Here is a 26,153-nt window from a genome sequence, read left to right as displayed (position 1 = left end):
TGAGAAATACGTGGGCCGAGAGAACAGGGGAAACAGCCTCCGGTGAACACGCCTCCACACGAACACTTGCATTCACAAGTGAAAAACATTTAGAGCAACATTATGCAAGCCCACCTTGATCTTGGCGAGGGCAGCGTGGGAGGTAGGGAAGGTGGTGCCTGGGAGATGAGGTCAGCGTGGGAAAAGTGAAAAGTACAAGGGGCGGGTGAAAGGGGGAGAAGGGAAGGATAAGTCTGGGAAAGACATGGAGGGAGAGGAAAGATAGGTAGGAAGGGGTAACTGAGGGACGAGAGAGCAATGTGAAGGGAGGGACATTTAAACTGAGCGATAAGTGAAGGGAAGAAATAAAGGGACGGGATAGGAGCACCTCGATCGACCGAAATTCGCCTCGAACAGAAGACTGTTGTTGAAGAGCTAAAAAATTACGTCCTAGTTTTATACTTTTCAATGGTAAACTAGTGTTTATTTTACTTAAAAATTATATCGATAAAGTATGGAAGATATTATGAATAAAGAAGAAACCAAGTTTCATTATGAATCAAGGACAATAAACTTATTTTGAATCAAGAACTGACAAAATATATTATGAATCAAGGACAGTAAAAAGTAAATTTTATTATGACTCAAGGACAATGAACAATAAATTACATGAATCAATGACTAATAAATTATATTATGAATCAAGAACAACAAAGAATTAGATAAAGGTCATGTTCAAACCAAGTAAGCTTCTAGTTGCTCGGGAAGCTCAACCTCGCTGCTTCAAATTACTCACCAGTAAAATGCAAATCCAAAAGTCTCGCTGAACTGTTTTTTTTTTTTTTTTGACTAAGTAATTCACATGTTTTACTAGCGACAGCCAAATGGAGAATTTGTTTTTGTGCACTTTTGAATAAATACATTTTCTTATCACTAGTCTACTTTGGTTCGACAAATCTACAATGAAATGTGAATCTACCATATTTTGAATGTGGGTTGGGATACATTTGATCTGGGGCGCACACGCTAATGTTAGACAACCCTGGCCCAGGAGATGCATAATTTCCCAGGGACATATGAAGTCAGTTAGAGAAGTCTTCTCTTCGGCATCCGTACCTTCATTTCTCCAGAACCAAGGAAGTCCATGACAAAGTCGGTGCCGGATCAGCCGGGCTGTGGTTCGTACGTTGGACTACGTGCGGCCAGCAGTAACAGCCTAGTTGATCAGGCCATGATCCACCGGGAGGCTTGGTCAGAGACCGGGAAGCGGGGGCGTTGATCTCCGGAATATCCTCCAGGTAGACTCCAGGCAGCTCGAGTAGAATATAGAACGAAATGTAAATGGCGAGTTTTGGGCTTTGAAGAGCACGGGAAGCAGGAGTTTGTTCCAACCCATTCTCGCACCACGAGTGCTGCTCATGCAAATTCTAACATTTCCTGATTACAATCAGTCAAATCACTGTCAGTTCTATAACAGCCATTTTGTAGGCCTTTATTCGTAGTTAAATGTATGTTGTACAAGTATAGAAACAATCTAACTTAAAATACGGAATATAGTATTTGGAATTTTGGAGAAAGTGTTAAGATACGTTGATTGCTTAGCACTCTAGCAACCAGCTTTTATAATTCATCGCTCTTGTTCTAACTCCTATCAGATTATTTGTCAACTCTATACACACATACATACATACACACACACACACACACACACACACACACACACACACACACACTAACACTTTCATCAAAATCAAACTGAAAAGGGTGAAAACAAGACAGAGACGTGAAGTAGTATTTCTTTAGTATGTGGGTGAAAAGCGGAATAACTCAGATCAGGCAATGGCGATTGAAAACAACAGTTTCTGGCCCAAGAGGCCAGAAATCAATATTGCCGATCAAAGCAGTCTAGGAGGCGGGTCCAGGATCTTAATCTCAACACCCCCTCCACACACACACCAGCATGCAGGCTACCCCCCACAAAAGTTAAAATGTACACAGTTTAAAAACAATCCACCGAGAAACTTTAAAACAGTAAATACACACATGTGTAAGAGGTAAAACAAATTCGTATGCATTAAAAACCAAGCGAACAACTGACGAGCGGACGCCAGGAAAGAGAGGGGGAAGGGAAAGGGGAAGAAACGGGAGGAGGCAGGGAGAGGGAAGGAGGAAGAGTGGGAAGGAGGGAGTGGGAAGGAGGAAGGGAGTGGGAAGGAGGAAGGGAGTGGGAAGGAGGAAGGGAGTGGGAAGGAGGAAGGGAAAGGTAAGGGGAAAGGGGGGGAGGAGGAAGACTAGAGTGTGAAGGAGAGGATCACCAGAGAGAAGAAGAGATGGGATAAGAGGGGAATCAGGAGGGAGAGGGAGAAAGGAAAGAACAGAGAAAGTTAGGTGACAAGGGAGGAGGTGATAAAGGGGAGCGACGGTAGGAGCAGGAGTGAGGTGGGAGGTGAGAAAGATTATAATGACAATTAAGGCAAGCTTGGTGTACCCAGAGGGTGAAAACAAGACAACAATGAAGTGTTCCTAAGTATAAACCATGAAAGAACCACCACAAAGATGGCGTTTGACGTTCTTCTGATGAAACGTATTCTCATTTTAGCTGACGTGTTTCTTAAAGTCAACCACTCCACGTTTCCTATCTTCTCCAAACTGCACTGTCTATTTTGAGTTAGTGCTAACTTAATCGACATAAAACTATACAAACGTATGTGTAACCACAACTAATAAAGCTATAAAAACACTCCATAATACGTCTGGGAGCAAGATGGCCAATGAAAAATTGGATATGTTGAGGTTTATCACACTTGGTGCGAGAATGAACTGTCTGATGGATTGCCAGCAACAGATTCTGAACAATGTGTCTTGCCCAACCGCTTCTAAGATCACATGGTACACATGCAAGAAGGCCAGACTTCTTTGCTCACTACCTGGGTTAATCAGACTGTTCCTGCTGGAAGCCCAGGGGTCTAGGTAACCATCAGTGTTAAGAAATTATTAGGTTCCATAAAGACATATTTGGAAACTTTAGTAAAAGGTTTTAAATCTAACCTTCAAAAAATGAGTGTACAAAATGGTAGTTGAGAGAGAGAGAGAGAGAGAGAGAGAGAGAGAGAGAGAGAGAGAGAGAGAGAGAGAGAGAGAGAGAGAGAGAGAAGAGATACAATAATAAGCACGTTTGTTGGACAATAAAAGTAACTGCTGCATCTGCATCACCTTCAGTGAGGTGAACAAAACAATGTACTGTCCTTGATGTTTGTTTGCTCTGACACACACACACACACACACACACACACACACACACACACACACACACAAAGCTTAGCAAACCTCAAAACAGCATTCAGGAACTTTAACAAAGAATCCTTCAGAACTTTATAGGTCCATCAGAGCCCCATGCTGCCCCAGCATGGAACTCACGTTTAGTCAAGAACATGCCAAAGCTCGAAAAAATTCAAAGGTTTGAAACCAGGTTAGTATCAGAATTGCGGGAAATGCACTATGGGGAGAGGTTGAAAGTGCTGACCCTCGCAACCTTGGCGGAGAGAAAGCCAAGAGAAAACATGTTTACGACTTACAAAATCCTAAAGAGGTAAAAGTAGATAGACTGTCTGAATTAAGAGAACCAGGATCAAGGAGACACAGGTGATGACGAAAACACATACGAGTCATAAGGCTGTAAGGAAGTATTTATTTAGGATTAGAGTGGTTGAAAAATGGACTGCCCTGGATATACCTTTGAAGTTTCGAGTTTTACTCCTCTCAGAGCCCGGTCATGTGCCAGGCTCGTCCGGTGCTTGCCTGATCAACCAGGCTGTTGATTGTGGAGGCCCGCTGCCCCACATATCCATCACAGCCTGGTTGATCTGGCAACTGGTGAGATACTTGTCCAGTTTTCTCTTGAAGGCTTGTACACTTATTCCAGCCGTGTTTCTGATATCTTCTGGTAAGATGATGTATAGTCTGGGACCCCCAATGTCTCCACCGCACCCCTGCTCCGCATTGTATGTTATGGCAGTGTGCAGATTTGGGACCAAGCCCTCTAGTACTTTCCAGGTGTATATCATGTCTCTCTCTCTCTCTCCTCCGCTCCAACGAGTTTATGTCCAAGGCTTGAAGGCGTTCCCAGTAATTTAGGTGCTTTACTGGCTCAATGCGAGCCGTAAACGATCTCTGTATTTGTTCCAGCTCTGATATTTATCCTGCTTTGAACGGGGCCGTCACCACTGAGCAATATTCTAAATAAGGAAGCACTAGCGATCTGAAGTGTCACCATCGGCATTATTTCCCTTGTTTTGAAAGTTCTCAATACCCACCCCGTCATCTTCCTGGCTGTCGTGATCTTTGTCTTGCTATGTTCCTTAAAAGAAAGGTCAGCTGGCATAATTATTCCTAGGTCTTTTACGTGTTCCTTTCGTTCTATTTGGTGACCCTCGCGAGTTGTGTATATACTGTTCCTTTTGAGTTCTTCATTCTTTCCATACCTAAGCAGCTGGAACTTATCACCAATGAACGTCATGTTCTCCACTGCCCGCTGGAAAACCCTGCTTATGTCTTCCTGTAATTTTTCAGTGTCCTCTACCGCAGTGACTTTCATGTTTATTTTAGTGTCATTCGCAAATGATGATACAAAAGTGAGACGGGTGTTTTGATTTATGTCTGCTATAAGGATGAGAAACAGCAGAGGTGCCAGGACAGTGCCTTGGGGCACTGAGCTTTTGACCTCGTTGATGCTGGATTTTACTCTGTTTGCTACTACTATTTGTGTTCTGTGCGTTAGGAACCGGAAAATCCATCTGCCTACCTTCCCCGTAATGCCCATGGCCCTCATTTTGTGCGCTATCACCTCATGATCACATCTGTCAAACGCCTTTGCAAAATCTGTGTAAATCACATCTGCGTTTTGGTCTTCTTCCAATGCCTCCGTAATTCTGTCATAATGGTTCAGCAGCCGTGACAGGCATAATCGTCCTGCTCTAAAACGACATCCATGCTGGATGTGGCAGTAATGGAGGCAAACTCAATACGCAGTTTTAAGAGTAAATATGATGAGGCCCAAGAGGCCAGAAATCAGTGACGTCGATCAGGGTAGTCTGGGAAGAGGCCCTAGAAGCAGTCTCGGCTCCGGAAAACACAACTGTGTGAACACACACATACGCAAACATTGGCTGGCAAGAAGGCGCACACAGGGTAACTCCTTGCACGAGGCGCACTAACACTTCCACACAAGTGTACTTCACACCCACAATACTACTGTCAATGAATTATACCGCCCACTCAAGATCGTGTACAAACATTCTAGAAACTCAACCTGCATTAATGCAATATTTTGCCCCTGGTCTATCAAATATCCCAAACTTTTATTTTAATAACTAGTGGTATTTAGTATCCACTCACACGCACGCGCGCTGGCACACTGATTCGTTTATTAGGTTTAAAGCTTATCGACTACGCGAGGGTCCATATATATATATATTATATATATATATATATATATATATATATATATATATATATATATATATATATATATATAATATATATATATATATATATATATATATATATATATATATTATATATATATATATATATATACCACCAGTAGAGATATAGATACACATGTCTGTATAGTATTTAATATCCTATACACAGAGATATATACCTCTCAGTGCATATACCTTCTAGGTGATGATAGGTGGGTGCACTGGTGTCTGACAAAACTCCAGTAACAAGCAACAACAGTCAGATACAGCACACAACTTGTAGTTAAAAGACGCGTGAGCAAGCACTTGGGTCATTTTTATTATAGACATGTTTTGGCTCTGGGAATTTGTTCACTAAATATATTTGGAATGAACAAGGTCAGGGGACCAAAACAGCCATAATAAATGTGCTAAGAATTTGTTCACGTGTCTTTAAGCACAACTATTTGGTATCATACACACGGTTAACACTATGACACAGGATCAAGTTCTGACTACTGTCATTTGTAGTGGCGGCGTTGCCAAGCCAAGTTGCTAGAAAGGACAAACAAGAGGCGACCCAACACAACACCTGCCTGTGAATACTTACTACCCACGCAAACCTCCTCGGGCCAATTACTGTCTCGGTGTTAAAGCGTCAGTCTCTCCAAGTCAAACGAAAATAAGCAAAAACAAGAATGAAAATGCAAGAGGAGGAGAGATTATGATGAGGAGGGGTGACCAGATAAGAGGAACAACAGTGAATAAGAGGGTAGAGTAGGGTGGTAACAGGAGGGTAGGGTAGTAAGAGAAGGGGTCTAGTAGAAAAAGGAGGGTGGATGAGAGAAGGGTAGATACGCGATTAAGAGGAAATGGGGGCGAGTAAGAGGGAGGAATGAATCACAATAAAGGAAAAAGTGAGGCAGTGTGTTTAAGAAGAGCAGTAGTTACACTTCACTCGTGTGTAATGACAACACTTCCTTAGGAAAACATATGTCAACACTTGAAGCGCCGTTGGAATGTTGCAATTTGGTTACTCCTTCTCTTGGCTGTACGTGCAGTTTACTAAAGCTGTCTGCTCCCATGACTGAGTTGTAGTGTGACGTGGCGGGGTAGCGTCACACACTTGTGTTGCTTCATTTGCTTACTCATTGTCTTCTGCTGATATGCTATGGCATGGGGGGGGGGGGGACTTGGCTGCGAGAGTAGTAGCGTTTATAGACACAGATGACCAACAGAGATGTAAGAAAATATTTCTTTAGTTTCAGGGTGAGTGAAAAGTGAAACCATTTGAACGAGGCAGTCATGGGGGAAAACCTCAATACACAGCTAGAAGAGTACCGTAGATATAATAAGGCCCAAGAGGACAAAAATGAGCGATGCCGATCAAAGTACTCTAGTAGGAAGGGCCAGGGGCGAAGTCCAGATTCCCACAAAGTACGTACGTGTACACTGCCTAATATGACAGTCTAACAACATAGCTCATAACACCTGCTCAACGAAGCAAGAGAAACCTGTCATGCAAAATAAGGCTAGGAACACCCCCACCCAACCAATCCCAACCTTTCACTTCCAGAGATTAATGCCAGTTACAACAGAATGAAGGAGTCTCTTTATAACACCCTCAAGACTTTAAAGAGAGAGGAGTCTCTCTTAAATGTACTTATGGAAGCTGTAACTATCAGTTGATTTAATGATCACCTCGTGCCTTAAGTCTCACATCATGGATCTGCCAGAGTATTTTCCCTATTTAAATTATGATATCTATCTCTCTACGGTTCATTAAATACACTTTAAACGCTTCACGGTGGCTCCGGTAATTTTCATGAATTGCAGATACTTGGCGCGTAGTCAATATTTTGGTATACGTATTTTAGGAGTTATTTGAACTGCGTTGCAAGAGTATATAAACAAGATCACGTGATTTACGAAAAACATCACGGGTGTGGCAACTCATATTTTCAAGGTTCTTTATAATGCTCTGCTTCAGGTTATTCTCACAACATTACGTCCTCACACAGTATTACTGCGTTTTCTAACTTCGAGGTTCAGAGTTCTTAATTTTTTCGTATCGACAGTTTTGTAATTTGGGAGTTATTATGTTTTCTATCATTCTGTTTATAATACCGTTCAAAAATGTTAACACGAAGACGTAGTTTCTAGTCTCGCCACCAAGCCAGATGACGGGTTTCTCTAAACCACTTGATTACCTAAGCTACTGCTGCTTGCAGGTCAATAGTCAACAAAGCCTGGTTGATCAAGTACGTACCTCCTGCAGGAGTTTTGTTAAAATACCCTCTTTTAAACTACTGTTTTTTGTCTACTTTTTATGTCTACTGTTAAAAGATTGAAGAGTCGTAGACCTCAAATATTGAGGTAGGCATGGCATCCGTTTTTAATTACCTTTATTCTGTACTCTGTTCTACACGTCTAGCAGCGTGGAGGATGAGAAGCAAAGAGAAGCCTTCAAATCTGTACAGATATCGCACCACAAATGTGATATCCATACAGGTTTGAACGTTGACTTATGTTTCTGAGCTACAACGTTGCCAGACGTGTAAGAGAGTACAGAATAAAGATAATTAAAACCAGGGGTGCCATACCTACCTTAGAGAACACCGTCAATATTTGCGGTAGACGACTCTTCAATTTTCTAACAGTAGATATAAGAAGTATCACTGGAACAAGGGCAACAGAAAGTCTGCAGTCCTGATCAACCAGGTAGCAAAGAAGTAGAGAGGCTATTCCAAAATAACTTAAGAGTTCCACCCCGGTTAAGAAACAGAATAAAGTCTACACCAGCGCCTAGGAAAAAAACTTTGGTTAACAAAAATAAAGAATCAAATTCCTAAACTATCTCTCAGTAGTGCGTAAATGAACAAAAAATACAAATTAGCCACCGCGCTAAGGTAAGAGCTCAAGGCTAGATTGTATAATCTTATCACTAACAAATGATACTTACATCGCCCAATACTTCAGTGACATCCATGTTAACCCAAACATAGCTTCTGCACATATAAAAGTATCTAAGAGTGTGATGTAATTATACCTACTGAACTAGAAGTTAAAAGATGTTTAGTGATTAAATATCTTGACAAGTCAATAACAAAAATAATATACGTATAATGTATGCATGTCAATACACACACACAACTATATACTGTTTTTGCTACTGACTTGTCAAGATATTTAATTACCACACCTCTAACTCGCAATATTATAAACAAATTACCATCAATGCTGACGTAATTTGAAGATATGCATCTTGTTCTTCAACACATATCCAACTTGTGCAGAAGTTTACACGTAACATCGTGTCAAACGTGTGAAATACATGACCACCAGAAGTCCTGCTCCAGGAACGGGCAGCGGGAGGATGATAACCCCGGAATCAACAACAGGGTTGGTAGACGAAGCAATCCATTGCTCCCAATCAATATAAGAATGTTCAGAAACGTGTCAGGAAAGGTCATACTCCTTCAAAAACTATAATCAAACAAACGTCCACCTATCTCAACAGCTAGAGGATCTATCGTACACTGGAAAAATGCCCGATATGATGAAGTAAAAATATCGGAGACCTGACGTTTTCTTGCAACTCCCTAGTTGCAAGAAAACGTCCAACTACTACTGCTACATATGGTTGGTAATAAATCTATCAACATTTCGACTATTCTCATACACGCACATCTAAGCTTAGCAACACCAGAATTATCTAGAGATATTTAAATCGTCTATCAGAAATGGTGTTCACATGTCAGGCTAAATCATCAGAAATTATTACAATCAGCACTCCCTCTCAGTAACAGACCTTACACCGAAGAAAAATCAAAGACTGACTGACTCAAAAGCAATAAACAATACCACAGGATACTCAAACTAATATTATAACAAACATAAGGCTTAGCAACCAATAAGATCCTTGAAAAAATCTCCACACCAAGTGTTATGAAACTTAAAGCTCAAGTTTATAAAGATTTTGCCTCAAAGACAAATAGACTTGAGGAGCTATACAGGAAACAATTTCTTTTCATAAAGGTATCCAGCAGAAAGGCGCCTGTTTTTACAAGCATCTACAACAGTATTTGACAATGACGAATAGAGAAAAGCAGTTAAGAACTTAAACAGAAGGCGGCAAGAGTTCATGTTTAAAAAAAAAACTTATGGTTTAAAGTCAAAATAAACATGAAAGCTAACATAGTGTTACCATTAATAACAAAAATTCCAAATAAATCCTATACGAACAAACCAACAATATGAAGCCCCAAAACTCTTTTAGATGCCTTCCAATACTAGCACACCAGCGTACCATGTATGTACAAAAACAAGTTAACATACGAATACAATGTTTCTCATGCACTCGAATGTAACCACAATTTTGATGAAGTAGCAGCAACTTAATTCATCACAGCCTGGTTGATCTAGCACTTGAATTAAAAATCTCTCGCCAGCATCAAGCACCTTCCCTTATGGGAGGTAAGAACAAAAATTATACAAATGACAAAAACAAAATTAAATGCCGAAAAGTTATCACTTTTTTCTTAATTCTTCTTTTCCATTTCCCCTCCCTTACCCTTTACTTTCTACGGCGTGTCTTGACTAATTTATATTATCTTCCAATCCTGATTTTTCCTTTTTTTTTTGGCACAAAGTGGATGGGAAAATTTTAATCGCTGAATCATTTGCTTTCCCGTAGTCAAACGAATGATTTGGTTTACTTCAGCTGGGAAGTTTGAAATGTCATCGACAACACTGCCGTCATACTGTATAGTGTCATCGGCAAAGAATGCTACATCGCTATCATGTCTATAAAAGCCATAAGAATGAGACAATTTCCGACTTTACTGTCCTTTTCAGTGTTAGCTACAGAGCTTGACTAATTTAAATTCTCTAGGCTCGATTTTTTTCTTTTAAAGTTTGGAGATCAATGTGCCTAACTTTTCTAGTTATTCACTTTGTATGAAAATACACCTTGGTTACATTTCAGTTTATATATATATATATATATATATATATATTTATATATATATATATATATATATATATATATATATATATATATATATATTGTGACAGATCGCTTGACATTTCAATGGCCATAAGACTGCTCAACAATGAGCCATCACAATCAGATGATCAGTTGGCGTCATCACTATCAGCTAATCAGATGACTCCAACAATATCAGTTGGTCAGTTGACGCCATCAGTATCAGCTGATCAACTGATATACCACCTTCCCAAGCTGTCACGACAGTCAACACATAGCTACTGTGTCGTTATAACAAGAGTTACATTTATATGCCAGGGAAGCAGAACATCTAATCTATATTTTTTCAACTATCACAGTCCTGAGGCAGCGCTAAACCCTATAGACGTCATACATTGCACCGGGAATGGACGGTAATCAATTTAGCTCCGCGGGGTAGGGTTAACAAATTACTTTGATCAAGAACTCTTCAAAACTTTTCTTTGTTAACAATGTAATACTTGTGTAGTATTACACAAGTGACAGATCAATTATAGTCATGGTCCCTTGCTATGCTGACGTCACGGCTCGCTGGCTAGCCCAGGGAGCCCGTGACGTAAGGGATTCGTCATACTTGGGGAGGGAAAAAAAGACGGAGAGAGTAAGCTTTCCTTTTTACCTGCCAACAGAGCACTTTACACCACTTACACTCCACCTTGTCAGCACTAGTTAAGGAAATCAAATACTGGGAACAATTATATACAAATAAAAGAGGGAAGGCCGAATCTCTTGTGCCTTGGGTCAAGGCTTGACCTAGTCTGACCCTCCTGCCAATATGAAGGAATATGGGTCTCCTTCAAGAACAAACATGCACAATACCTGACTGGAACAATACACAAATAACCCTCACATAGAAGATTACGACGACGTTTCGGACCGACTGAACCATTAACAGCCAGTGACTTTGTAAATGGTGCAAGTCGGATCGAAACATCGTGGTAAGGATTGCAAATCACCTGGATTCCCAAAATCTGCACAATCCAGGGCAACATGGGTTCAGGGCAGGTCGCTCCTGCCTCTCACAACTACTGGATCACTATGACATGGCCTTGGATGCACTGGAAGAAAATCAGAATGCAGATGTAATATACACAGACTTTGCAAAAGCATTTGACAAATGCGATCATGGCGTAATAGCCCATAAAATACGTGCTAAAGGAATAACTGGGAAAGTGGGGAGATGGATCTTCAACTTCCTAACAAATCGAACACAAAGAGTGGTGGTCAACAGAGTTAAATCGGAGGCTGCCATAGTGAAGAACTCTGTTCCACAAGGCACAGTACTCGCCCCCATCTTATTCCTTATCCTCATATCAGACATAGACAGAGATATACACCACAGCACCGTATCATCCTTTGCGGATGATACTAGGATCTGCATGAGGCTGTCATCTGCTGAGGACGCGGTTAACCTCCAAGAAGATATAAACAAAGTTTTCCAGTGGGCAACGGTAAACAATATGATGTTCAATGAGGACAAATTCCAACTACTCCGTTATGGAAAACTGGAGGAGATAATAACTAGAACAGAGTATACTACTGACTCCGGCCATACAATAGAGCGGAAAAATAATGTAAGGGACCTGGGAGTAGTAATGTCTGAGGATCTCACTTTCAAGGATCACAAGTGCCACGATCGCACGTGCAAAGAAAATGATAGGATGGATAATGAGAACTTTCAAAACGAGAGATGCCAAGCCCATGATGATCCTTTTCAAATCACTTGTTCTCTCTAGGCTGGAATACTGCTGTACATTAACATCTCCATTCAAAGCAGGTGAAATCGCAGATCTAGAGAGTGTACAGAGATCCTTTACTGTACGTATAAGTTCTGTCAAGCACCTGGGAACGCTTGGAAGCACTTGACTTGTACTCGTTGGAACGCAGGAGGGAGAGATATATCATAATCTACACTTGGAAAATCTTGGAAGGAATGGTCCCAAATCTGCACACAGAAATCACTCCCTACGAAAGTAAAAGACTGGGCAGGCGATGCAAAATGCCCCCAATAAAAAGTAGGGGCGCCATTGGTACACTAAGAAACCAACCATACCCCCGGCCGGGATTGAACCCGCGGTCATAGAGTCTCAAAACTCCAGCCCGTCGTGTTAGCCACTAGACCAGCTAGCCACAATAAGATTCATCCAACTAGGTATATTTCTACACCATAGGAAAGTTAGCACAGGCACCTCTGTGACCACAAATGCAAGTTTTTACAGACGAATCTCCAGCTAGCGTGGCCGTGACGAACTCTAGCTCAAGTCCCTTCACTGCCGTCAACATGACTCAAGAAATCGTAATGACACGATTGCAAATAAACCATACCCCCGGCCGGGATTGAACCCGCGGTCATAGAGTCTCAAAACTCCAGCCCGTCGCGTTAGCCACTAGACCAGCTAGCTGGTCTAGTGGCTAACGCGACGGGCTGGAGTTTTGAGACTCTATGACCGCGGGTTCAATCCCGGCCGGGGGTATGGTTTATTTGCAATCGTGTCATTACGATTTCTTGAGTCATGTTGACGGCAGTGAAGGGACTTGAGCTAGAGTTCGTCACGGCCACGCTAGCTGGAGATTCGTCTGTAAAAACTTGCATTTGTGGTCACAGAGGTGCCTGTGCTAACTTTCCTATGGTGTAGAAATATACCTAGTTGGATGAATCTTATTGTGGCTAGCTGGTCTAGTGGCTAACGCGACGGGCTGGAGTTTTGAGACTCTATGACCGCGGGTTCAATCCCGGCCGGGGGTATGGTTTATTTGCAATCGTGTCATTACGATTTCTTGAGTCTTGGTACACTAAGGGAAAACACCATAAGTGTCCGGGGCCCAAAACTGTTCAACAGCCTCCCATCAAGCATTAGGGGAATTGCCAATAAACCCCTGGCTGCCTTCAAGAGAGAGCTGGACAGATACCTAAAGTCAGTGCCGGATCAGCCGGGCTGTGGCTCGTACGTTGGACTGCGTGCGGCCAGCAGTAACAGCCTAGTTGATCAGGCCCTGATCCATCGGGAGGCCTGGTCATGGACCGGGCCGCGGGGGCGTTGATCCCCGGAATAACCTCCAGGTAACCTCCAGGTAAGCTTGTCTATTCAATGTGCTGGTTATTTGTGTATGGGAGCCCTTGTATTAACACTTACATTTCATCTCAACTTAATGGGTAAGGTTAGAAAAACATCACACTGCTCATAGAAAGATTAACAGACTTATGGTGGAAGTGCTAAACCCGTAAAGATAACAAATCGCCTGGGGAATGGGAGGCAATGATGTGAGGAATACCTCTGTGTATTATGTATTTAATATGCAGTAGAGGTATTCCTCAAAATTACGTGTAATCAATGAAAGTGAAGGATACCTGGAGTTTACCTGGAGAGAGTTCCGGGGGTCAACGCCCCCGCGGCCCGGTCTGTGACCATGCCTCATTCCGCTAATTCCCTGGATCAAGAGCTTTTCAACAGCGTTAAAGCACCTCCCTTGAAGGATTCGTAGAAAGGGTGCATTTGCCACCAAACTGCAGGTGTGTTGGTTCTCATACGTGCTACAAGAGCAGCTAATATATATTTACCTTCATCTTAATGCTTATATCACATATAATAATTCTTAATGTATTGTTTTACCTTCTATGTTGCCACATCGTCAGTTTTCTTATACCATATCTTCTGTAACAAATTGTCATGTCTGGTGTTGCCATGCAATGCTTAATGTAATTGTTGTTTCTTGTGGTGACTTCTGTTGAATACATTACGCTGGTGCTGGTGACTATTTATCAGTACATGACCTACCCATCATATAATTATATAAACTTATTAGTATCATTAATATTGTATTTTGTCATCAGTAGCAGCATGCTAAGTATTGAGCTCTACTGTACATTTACCCAGGAAACGTCAATACAGTTAAAAAATATATCAAATATGGGTCCACATCCATCAAGTATGAGTGTGAATTATCTCAGTTTACGAGCGCCTGGATCTTGCCTTTGCACTCTTGAAACCAAGCTTCCTCAAGCGGCACTTAAGCAGAAGCCACCCGGAATTGGGTGATGATAATGCTGCTGCTGCTGCTGCTGCTGCCTTCAAGGTTAAAGAAGCGGGACTAAACTCAGTATTGCCATTTTGTGGGAGAAATGACCTCACAAGGGAACTTTTGTGGGAGGATATGTATGGGGATTTATGGGAATTTTATTTCGTGTGGTATTTTTGGGTACCCCCCTCCCACACTAGTCAATCTGTGGGAATATCCACATAGCGACACACATTACGTATATTAAAAGGGAGGTTGATTATGTTCGGAAACACGTCTGTACGATCCACGCCAGGTGTCTCCCCTTCCTGTCCAGTTTCTCACTTCTGGGAATATGCTTCAATTTCATACCCTATAAAGATATGCTGATAAATTTTGCTACCAAGGAAGTAAGTCAGATTGAAGTTGAAAATACTGATAACCAAGAAATTTGTCACACTTGAAAACGAGAGAAGTTTATTCAGGCAGAATCTAAAGGTAAAAAGAGATAACTTGCAGTAACATAATGAAGTGATTCCTCGTAACCCTATACCAGTCATGTTAAGTATCCTTGGTGCCACAGCATGCAACCCTACCTTATATTCCCATGTTGCTTAACATTGTTTTGTTTGAAAATATATTTTAGTGTAAAACTGTAGACTTATTGTAACATGTTGCAACTTACTATAATTTACTCATAGCATCTGGTAGTTTGAATTCCATGTCTTCAAATAATTTACCTTTGCTTTATATTTTTAGATAAATTTAAAATAAATACTGGAATCGCTATCATGTGTTTTCGACATTTCTGTTTGACAATTTGTGTCATTTTACACATCATTTGTAGGAAAAATCTCCCTCATTTGTGGCAAGTGGCCGGGATCGAGGCGGCAACACTACACAAGATTTCTTCCTCTTATCACTCAAGCAGTTCCCTGGAGAGGACTGAACAGAACTCCTTGTCTAATGTGTGATGTCACTGAGAATTGCACAGGAAAAAAAATCACAGAATTTGTAGTTAAGTGCTTCACACCTTGTTGCAGGATATCTATAATTAATTTTACGAAGGGTGATAACACCAAGAGTAACGTCATTCGCGCTTCTCAACGCTCTCCACCATATCTTGGATGTCATGTGGCATCAGCAACAAGTGTTTTATGAAACAGGACGCTGTTAAACAATTTTGCGATTCAGCTTGACGACTTTGCAAAGGTTTCCATTTGTGCCTTGCTGTAAGTGATCACACGGTACATTAAAGACAAATTTCAATAAAAGAATATTTTGTTATACGTTGAAATCTACTACGAGGAGAGGACATTTTCCTCAGGATGGGTTGATACGTAGTTTTGGGAGTGGAAGAGTGCTCTGACCCCGAGTGATCATTCAGCACTCTTGGCAATAACAAAATAGGCAGAATACAAATTCAAGGTAAAAATTTACTAACAAAAACTACCGTCATGAATACTATTACACTAAAGTAACTAGTATCAACCTCAAATACCATTCAGGTGTTAATTTCAATGCTTCTTAAAATTCCCCGATAGCTCTAGGTTTTGTTTGGCTGTGTTGGCAACACACTTGACTTTGGTACTGAGTGTCTGTGGTTCGATCCCCGACATGGGTGGAAACGTTGGGCATATTTCCTTACACCTGATGTCCCTGTTCACCTAACAGTAAGTAGGTACCTGGGTGTTAGCAGACTGTTGTGGGTGGCATCCTGATTAGTGACAGTACACCTTAGAGCCGAGCTTTGAAATAAACTGAGGTAGGATAAGTTCTTGGCCAGTAAAATCTGTTAAAAGAAAAAAAAAGGGGGGAAAAAAAAAGCTGCATGGATTAACAAGTGCTCCAATAGTCCTGGTTCTTAATGAGCCTCAAATGCTGACAATGGATCAAACGAAAATACCAGTCAGGCACTAGCTACAACATCGGGCATGGCACCTCAGAACAGAACCAACATACTGAGACTGCAACATTAGTTTTATTTACAAAGACCTAGAACCGTTTGTTTCTTCAGCGCTTTAAACATACTTTATTTCTAACATTATTCAATTTACACTCTCATTACCGAATTTGCTATCTTTGATATATACCTGAAGAGTTTCCAAAGTTTTCCTATACCCACAGCCCGCCCTGGGTCAGGCTTGTCCAGTGCTTACCCAGTGAACCAGGCGGCCCGCTGGCTCACATATACACTACAACCTGATTCGTCTGGCACTTGGCAGAGGTACATGATGTCGTAACCGATTCAATTTCATATTACATGTCATAAATGCAATGCAAGTAAAATTCAGTATTTTTTTTTTTTTACATTCCACAATCCATACCTATAATTAGTTCCGTTTCATCAGTCGTGTCAGCAAATTTAAACGAAAGAGGTAATATTCTCTTCATATATGAAGAGATGCTGGGCTCTTAGGCAAGTATCATGTGAGGAGTGTGGAATCCCCCTCCTCCCTAAGAAGAAACCCCTACCCCTAGGCACAAACCACTTAAACCCCATCACCACCTTCAAGTAACCCAACGTCAGGGGAGGGAGGGGGATTCCTAGTGAAGGATAAAGAGAACAATTTGTCTGAGACCAACAGACTTTGGTTAGACAATGTACGGTCATACACAACTTGATTAATAAGACATGTACAGCATTTTGGTATCTATTTCCGAAATGTTCTGCCTACACAGAAGGCTTCTTCAACAAGTGACTAAAACTGGAGACAATAGAAGCAGGGGAGAAACTGATGCTTAGATTATATCTTACTTCTCAACGGATTCTGCCGTCTCCAATTTTAATGACTTACCTGTTCGGCTGAAGACTACTGTGTTGGCGAAACGTTCCGGGAATAAAGATACTAAGGTGTTGTTGGTGTGTCTTATTTATTCACAACTTGTTGGTATTGTATACCATTATTATTGTGATTCATGTACAACCGATGGAACACCAATGATACTTGGCAACCGTTCCAAATTCTAAGCCAGAGTGAAGACGGCAGATCCAGACTAAAGAAAAAAAACTGCATGATCCACCAACATGCTGTGGCATCCAAGACACTCCAACCTCAGATTGGTCCTTGACGATGTAAACATCGTGAATGTCATCAAGTTCAATGCAGATGACTTTTTTCCACTTGTACCTGGAGTGATACATATGAGATTATATTTACGGAAGAACGCTAAATCCATATGGATCATGCAGGGCCTAAGGAACGGGAGATAATTAAGTTTGATCAAAGAAGGTAGCACCGATTCACCGAATAAAGAGCCCTTCACCAGCATCTTGAAGAATAAAGAGAAGAGGCTCCTGCACGTCGAGGCGCTTTGACAATCATGAAGAAAATCTGAAGTGAGCCTTGCTTGCCTCAACTCGCTCATCGCATTTCGTTGAACACATCTCTCTAAGGCTAGTTCAGTGGTATACTCTTACCTTTGATATATCTTAGATGAGTTTCGAGAGTCTTACTACTCTCGGAGCCTGACCACTGGCCAGGCTCGTCTGGTGCTATCCTAGTTCACCAGGCTTTTGCTGCTGGTGACTGATTTCGTGAACAACGAGTATTCACCGTAAAGTTAGAACTGTACGAAGCTAAGATCAGGGTCACACAATTTGGTATATTCAAACATAATAGTGAAACAATGAGAATGAAACTCGGAAACAACACATTACTCTAAGTAATACTTGCACAAATTTTAATTATCCGTGCAAATAAAACTGAAGCCTCCAATTCTCATGTCTGAGCGAGGCGGATTAAAAATTGATTAGAGACCCTGAAGTTGGTAAACAACGTTTCCTTGCCATGATACAATAATGTGGAGGACACCTTCCAGACAGCATGTCCAAACTGCGCCTACAACTGAACAAGTGATTTAATAACACGAACATCCCTCACCTTGAGTCCAGCTACTTCACGCTCCTACTTCCAATAACCAAGTACAGTTATTTACCCTCTTAATGGAGTATAAATGAAAAGAAATATGATAATTTGTGTAAAAAATTTGGTATAATTTTCCTATAATTAGTAATGTGTATGTGAAGGGTTAATGTAATGTAAATATGAAGTATTAATGATAGTCATAAACTACCAAACTACTTGTGAGGAAGCGAGTGACTTCCAACTGAGTGGGGGAGGGAGGTTGTGTAGATGGCAGAGGGCAGTGATGGTGACACGGGTGTGGAAGGCTGACTGCTGTCGTATCGGCTCTTTATTTGACCTCAGGGGAGAGGTCATAAAAAGAAAATCTGAGTACTGCCCTGGTGGCCGTCCTGAGAGGTAGTGTTAGTTCTCTCAAGGAATTGGAAATCGGCCAAATCTTCAGATAAAATTAAGGTGTAATAGCAGCGGTGTCGTCAGAAATTGACGAAGTTGACACCGCAAGTAATGTCCGCCTCCCAATGTATTAATTTTCACGACAGGTATGTTAATATATAATGGCCAATATGAATTGCCTACCGAAAGGGAAGCGTTAGGATATGACACCAAAATCTTAATTTGGTGAGGAATATTGAAATGTCCTTTATACTTTTCTAATCATGTAATTGATTTATATTTATATAAATTACCCAAGCAAATTACTCGTGTCAAGTAAATGATATTACCAGCCGTGTGAGACGTGATGAACTGAGAAGGTGAACACGAAGGAGGGATATTACTGTGGCCTGGTGATCTTAGAGTCCCACTTGACTCTGAGCTACATCAATATCACTAAGTGTAAACTGTTTGATGTACCTAAGTTTCTTCACAATTATGAGGGTGAAATGTTAATTCAGGACACTGCCTGTAAAATTTACCCGCATAATTACTCAAATTGTCTACATTTAACCTCAGTTTTATTTATGATCTGAAATTTATATATATATATATATATATATATATATATATATATATATATATATCTATATATATATATATATATATATATATAAGATTAATGTCGTGCCGAATATGTAAAACTGGTCAATTAGCAAGAACTCATTTAAAATTAAGTCCTTTCTGAAATTTTCTCTTATACGTTTAAAGATATATTTTTTTTCATTAATGTTAATGTAATTTTTTTTTAATTTTGTACCGAAAGAATCTTAAACTTACCTAACCTTATTATAACAAGAGCAATTTAATTTAGCCTAACCCAACTAAATATATTTTAGATTTGTTTACAATAATTTAATACTTAACAAACCCAGTGAAATATATTTTTTTCGTTAGGTTCAGAATGATTTTGACGAAATTATTGCATACACAAATTTTCATTTGTCCTATATGGCAAGATGAGCGTTGTTATTTAAGCCAAGATCGCAAGTTCTGCCTATTCGGCACGACATATATATAATATATATATATATATATATATATATATATATATATATATATATATATATATATATATATATATATATATATATATATATATATATATATATATATATATGTGGTCCAAACCGTTCTGACATGTCGAAAGCCGCCGCTAATCCCCTATCCAGCTCACTCCACTTTTTCAGTAGGAAAGTATTTCCTAACATCCTTGTGACTTCTGTTTTAGTTTTTTCAATGTCCCCTTGTTCTTGATCCACGTACGTGTGGGGGAAAGGTTTTAATAATAAAAAAAAAGGGTCGCATTAACAACGATTTTTAAATTTAAAAAAAATTGACTTTCAAAGGATTTTTCACTGTATATTTAGATAAAAATAATGCTGGTATCAAGGTAGTGATGACTACAGGCTTCTGGTTTCCTAGTTGGCTGCCACCGACACACAACCTCCCTCCCCCACACACACAATCCCTAAACACTGCTCTAATGGTGGAAACTAGTATCAAGACATCTCACTGTTTATAACGCGTAGAAAATGTTCTACTAATAATCTTAGTGAGACAAGTCCATTCACACAGCATTTTGTCACATTACTCGGCCCACTACACTTGCTTACTAATAGACAACTCAAGTTGTTCTCTTAAGGCAGTCCACCATATTTAGAAGACAGCAAGTGTGTACGCGACAGTTCAAAGGACAAGCTTCATGAATCGAGTGACGTCACCCGGACTATATTTGCCGCCAAGGTGGCTGAACAGGTAACAAGGCCACACTAGAGGAAGCTGCTAATGTCTGACGATGCACACCAGTGAGACGACACACACAACTGTCTAAATCACAACTTGTCTTGTAATTACAATGTAGGTCTGCAGCCTGCTCGCAGCAACAGCCTGGTTGACCAGGCAGTCAACAAGTCTGGTCTCAGACACAGCTGTTCGGGTAGAAGAATCCTCGAAACCTATAACAGGCATAATTTCCCTAGCGCGCACCTGCTGCTTCCCAGGGAATGTTCAAAGTTAGTATATAACATGCCAGAAACAAATCTTTCAAAGACCCAAGTCGGGTAATTTTCCTTATTCAACTAATACTTAAATCTTTCAAAATCAGCTAAGCTGTGGCTATATAATAGTGTAACTCATCTACTACTGAAACGCCGCCAGGCAGAAAAATACCCCTCCAGCAGACATTACCGCCGCCAGTCAACACAAAACACCCTGGCTAAACCTTTGGCACCCACCGCCGTGCACTCCACCCCACCCACACCTAAGTATTTTTAACACGACTAACAGTTTTTAGGTATGAAGTAGTGAGAGCAGATGGATGTATGGCTGTGCATGTTTATATATGTAGGACTCAGCGTGAAGGTTACTAGTCAGTATACAACTTCCAAGAGCTACAGTGTGTGTACATGTGGGGATGACCGTGAAGGCTAGAGTGAGAGGGGGGGGGGTTACGTGCATGTAGAGTTAATCGTGAAAGTTAGTGTGCACATAAAGGGCTGAGCGTGAAGGCTAGGTGAGTGGGTGTCTGTTTTGGGAAGGGGAGGACGTGTGTACATGTGGGTCTGAGCGTGAAACCTGTTAAGCCAGTATACGAGTACAGGAGCTACAACATGCTAGGTGCACCACCCAGGTTGGAGGGACGTAAGTGACCCAGTGGGCGGAAACTATGCCAGGGTCACGGCACTCTGTGTTCACCCTCGCGCATCACCCACCCCACCTCATGATGCGTCAAAACGTTCAAGCATCATACTTTCCCAACCTTCTTACTAAAATTTGCACCATTACCATAAGATAATCGTCCGTCTAGCAATGATATGTAAGTGGATCACACGAGTCTTGTTCCATAATATACAAGGTGTGCCACTTAGTATAACTGAAATTGTCAACGATGAAGTTGGACGCTTCTCAAGGCTAGAGGGGACTGTCCACCTCAAGACTACTTCAACGCTGATAAACTGACCACATCTTTACCTCTCCTCTTGTAGTCACCTGTGTATTCGACTGAAGCCTCTGTGTAAGCGAAACGTCATTTTAATCAAGATAAAATCCTGACAGCCTTCTTGGAGACCTGAAGCATATATCTTTACCTTGCCTTTGACGAGTTTTGAGTTACCACTCAGGGAGCCCGGCCATGGGCCAGGCTCGTCTGGTGCTAGCCGGATCAACCAGGCTGTTGCTGCTAGAGACCTACTGCCTCGCATATCCATCATAGCCTGGTTGATTTGACACCTGCTGAGGAGAGGATACCTGTCCAGTTTCCTCTCGTGTCTTGCCACACTTCCTCTCTACTGCGCAACTTACACCATAGTCCGGAGGCTTTTCATAATACTTTGACAATGAAGAAATTTAATCTTTTCGACGTACAATATCAAAGAGGATCCGAGCACAGAAATATAACGGTTGTACCCGTTAATGATTCCGGGAATTATCGAGCACCCTTCCCGATCTGAAACCAGACCTAAATTCAAAAGGCAATATTACAGGAAAATGAATTAAGAAACGGTAAAGTATATAGTGAATGCAAGTATAACTTCGTAAGATTCATCTGCCATCTTACATATTCGTCAAACAGAGAACATGAACATTTTTCACAACTATTTAACTGCGTTTCTGTTGTCAGAGAAAATGCTTGCTGGAGTTGGCTCCAAGTTAAATAAAAACCCGCTCAGTAAATTGAGCAACCGCTAATTTACCAGTGTTAGCTAAACCCATAGGGGTCATACAAAGACCGGGAAATGAGTGGCAATCAGGTCTGATCTATCTCCGGGATTGTAATTCATCTCGGAATTACTCAAAAGCCTGCAGGGCAGGCGAAACATTGTCAACTTTTTTGATATTGTATTCCATTTATATGATATTAATGCAATGAGGGAAACGGTAGTTCCAAGAGCCCTTCACCAGCATCAGGCAGCCTCTTCCTATCCCCCCATTTACCTTTTTTTTTAAGCGCATTAGCTAGAGATCAGCGTCTAAAACCGGAAAATTTAAGGGATCCACAGAAATGGTTTTAGGTTTCTTGAAAGCATACAAAGCGTCTTCCTGCATAGTGCTAAGGTGTCAGCAAGCATCAGTGTGGGGCCTTTGTTAAGTACACGAGCTGGTGTCTGATATCACCGCTCCACAGCCCCAAGAGGCACCAGTGACACTAGCGAGGCGCACTGTTAAGGTGTCAGCATCAGAAGCGTGAGGCCTTTGTTAAGACCATGCAAGCAAGTACCAGACAAACTCTACCCAGGGCCGGGATGTGGGAACAGGAAAACTCGAAATCCATCAAAGATGAATGTTATCACAGCTCCACGTCCCCAAGAGGAACAAGTAACGGGTGAGGTGCGCCACCTGACGGACACGTGTAATATAACCTTTGTAAACACACAAATGTAATAAACATTGGCCACTCCCACAATGTTTCTCACTTTATCAGCCACAAACATCCGTTTGTGACACGTTCAAGTCCGTTGTATGGGTGAAAAGTGGTCAATATAGGTTTCACACATCTGCTTTACCACAGTGTGGTACCTCTTAACTATTAAAATCTTCCTCCCTCTTTTGTTTAAACATCCAATGAGGTTTTTGTACATAGTCGAGTAGCTTACAGATGCATAATTGTTTACCTTTTCGAGAGGCTGACGCGAATCTGTATTATGAATTAGATTTTCTAGTTTAGGTAAGTTTGCACTACCCATATGTATTTTGTATATATAGTTTTAAATAAAATATAAAAAACTACTATAATCACTATCAGATGTTCTTAAAATGTCTTCACTAAACACTATTACTATAATTATTACCTACCTGGAGTTTACCTCGAATTACTTCAGGACGTCATTTAGTAATGCAGCACCAGTCATCCAGTTAGCTGTGCACTTCTCTCTCTAAACTCCTACTCTATCAATATTTCTTAAACTTGATGTGGTAGGAGGAGGCTACTTGTGTCACACAAAGACGGAACAAATATTGAGTGGGGTGGGGGTGAGTGGTGGGGGGGGGGGGAATTGGCGAGAGGAAAATAAAGGGGCGAGAGAATTAGAAAGCCGGGGGAAAAGGGAACGGGAAGGAAGAGGAGAGGAGAAAATATGGAATGAAGACTGGTGAGAGGGGAGAGAGAAGTGGAGAGATGAGAGGAGTAGAGTTGGTGTGAGGGGGAAGAGAAAGGGGGGGAAGGGTGAACATGTGCGTATAAGGTAGATCTCAACAAAGTGATGTCCAAACCACACCTGTGCTCCACACCTCTCTGACTCACTCACACCCCTCAACTATAAACAAAGAACACACACAGTTAACTATCATACAACCCGTCTCTTCACATCCCCACTAGCCACGCTTAACTGTCATCTACACATTAGAGTGACTCATGTTCACACCACCTCTTTCATCGATGTAGATTGTAGAGTATTAAAACAAACTACGGAACGGGCTGTTTACAATCGTGTTATTACGATTTCGTGAGTCATGTCGAGTATTATTCACAAATGACCTGGGCCAGGAGCCGAGACTCGACGCCTGCAACCACAGCTAGATAAGTACCTTATGACGACGTTTTCTTTGTCCTGAACCACTGACAAATCACAACTAACAATGGTCCAGGACAGTTTGAAATGTCGTCATAAAGTTCCTCTCAAACGAGTTAGTGAAAATTATTCCAGTCACGGTACTGACTATTTTTGAGTTGTTTGTAGATAAACTCGTTGGGGTTATACGGGGATTTGGGGATGGGCGTTAATCGGGTATGATCCAAGGAAGGGGAAGGTAGCTCGAATTCCAGTGTGGGCCGGTAGGCCTGCTGCAGTGTTCCTCCATTCTTAATTCCCTAGTGCAAAAGTCCTTCCACGGCACTAACGCACCCCCCATGCATTACTTGGCCTTCGCCATGCTGGTCCGCCACCCTCCCTCCCGTCACTACGACATGCAACACGCTTGTTCATACACGACCCTCACATTGTCTTACCAACTCGCCAATTGACCTTCCGCTACCCCCACCCCCCCATAATTGATGCTGGTCGTCGTCACCCAACACACACACACACACACACACACTGCTACCCCCCCCCCCCAAGTCATCCATTTCCCCACAACCTCTAACCTTGTCAGTTCGGCTGTGGCCTGACTCCACTTTCCCACCACAAGCACCTGTCACTTGTGTACTATTGCTAAGTTTATTCAGGTATACACAAATAGTTACATAGATTATCATGCATAGCAGCATGTGTGTAGAGAAACCTATCCCGGCCTTCCACCCGACGAGCCTGGCCCATGGCCGGGCTCCGGGAAGAGAAAGACTCGAAATTCATCAAAGGTACTGTAATATGTTAATATACGTATTTACAGTTCTAGGTATCATCTCCCCTTACATTCCGGTCTCAAACTGGTCATCTTAATTAGGAAAATAAATCTTACTGGAATTGAAATTGTAAAAATAATGCTATACTAAGTATAATTTTTAAGATTTATCTGCCATTTTACACATTCACGAGGAAAAAAATAGCAATAATATTAACACCAATGTATTATTCCGAAGTACAGCACTTCCTTGATAAGTACTTCATCTATTGGCAGTGAGAGCTGGTTTGTGTCCAGTTTTTAATACTATCAACATACCTATGACTGGTTTCGAGGGTTCTACCCCGGCAGACCGGCTTATGGTTAGGATTTCATGTTAAAGTGTCAGGTCAACCAGGCTGTAGCTGCTAGTGGCCCGCAAGTCTACATACACAGCCTAGTTGATCTGGTACTTGTAGGCAGTAGTGGTTCAATTTCTTTAAAACTTATGCCTTTGTTTACGGCTGCTGGAAGACCACATATGATATGCCACACTACATGTGATTTATAGAACCCCACTAAGTTTCCTCTTCCATGCACCTACAACCGGCTACTTGGGGGCCTCTGTGTTCATTCCTGTGATATACCTTTTGCCAGTTTCCAGACCTTTCATGCTTCCATAGCAATATTTCTTTTCCTATAAGGCTTGGTCTAAGATAGGATAATCAAGATACCTGTGGCCAGTTCAAGTTTCTATTTGTAAATATAAAATATATGAAATATTTTAGGAACACTAAAGTTGCAGGAAACATGAATAGTTAACTATCAGTACTGTCAAAATAACATTATTAATTAAAGTGTACAATTTACTGATTAATCATACAAAAATAATTTTTTTTATCAATTGAGAGAATAACAAGAATGATAAAGAAAATCCAAAACTATTATATTTTGGAAAACTACTGTATAGTACAAATTAGACAACCGAGGTTGCTGAATGATCTTTTAATGTGATAATTTTTTTATTATTAAAGAGCATTTAAGAAGCAATACGAGTGAAGGTAGGCAATACTTTTTTTTTTTTTACTTGAATATATTCTAACAACTATTTACAAGGGGTTCAAAAAGAAA

General features: G+C 41.1%; 1 protein-coding gene across 8 annotated transcripts in view; it reads right to left on the bottom strand.

Annotated features, from left to right (window-relative positions):
• dco (discs overgrown) overlaps nt 1-26,153 on the bottom strand; it is a 244,406-nt gene that overhangs the window by 144,721 nt on the left and 73,532 nt on the right. Inside the window, exon 1 of one of the 8 annotated variants that reach the window (XM_053771520.2) lies at nt 6,393-6,414. The exons of the other annotated variants lie outside the window; for them this stretch is intronic. The gene's annotated coding sequence lies outside the window, so the exon portion shown is untranslated. Of the gene's footprint in view, nt 1-6,392; nt 6,415-26,153 lie in introns of those variants that run through there. 8 annotated transcript variants of the gene reach the window in all.

Source organism: Cherax quadricarinatus, chromosome 5 (genome assembly GCF_038502225.1).
Source record: "Cherax quadricarinatus isolate ZL_2023a chromosome 5, ASM3850222v1, whole genome shotgun sequence".
NCBI classification, from domain to species: Eukaryota; Metazoa; Arthropoda; class Malacostraca; order Decapoda; family Parastacidae; genus Cherax; species Cherax quadricarinatus.
This window is presented reverse-complemented; position numbering and strand designations above follow the sequence as displayed.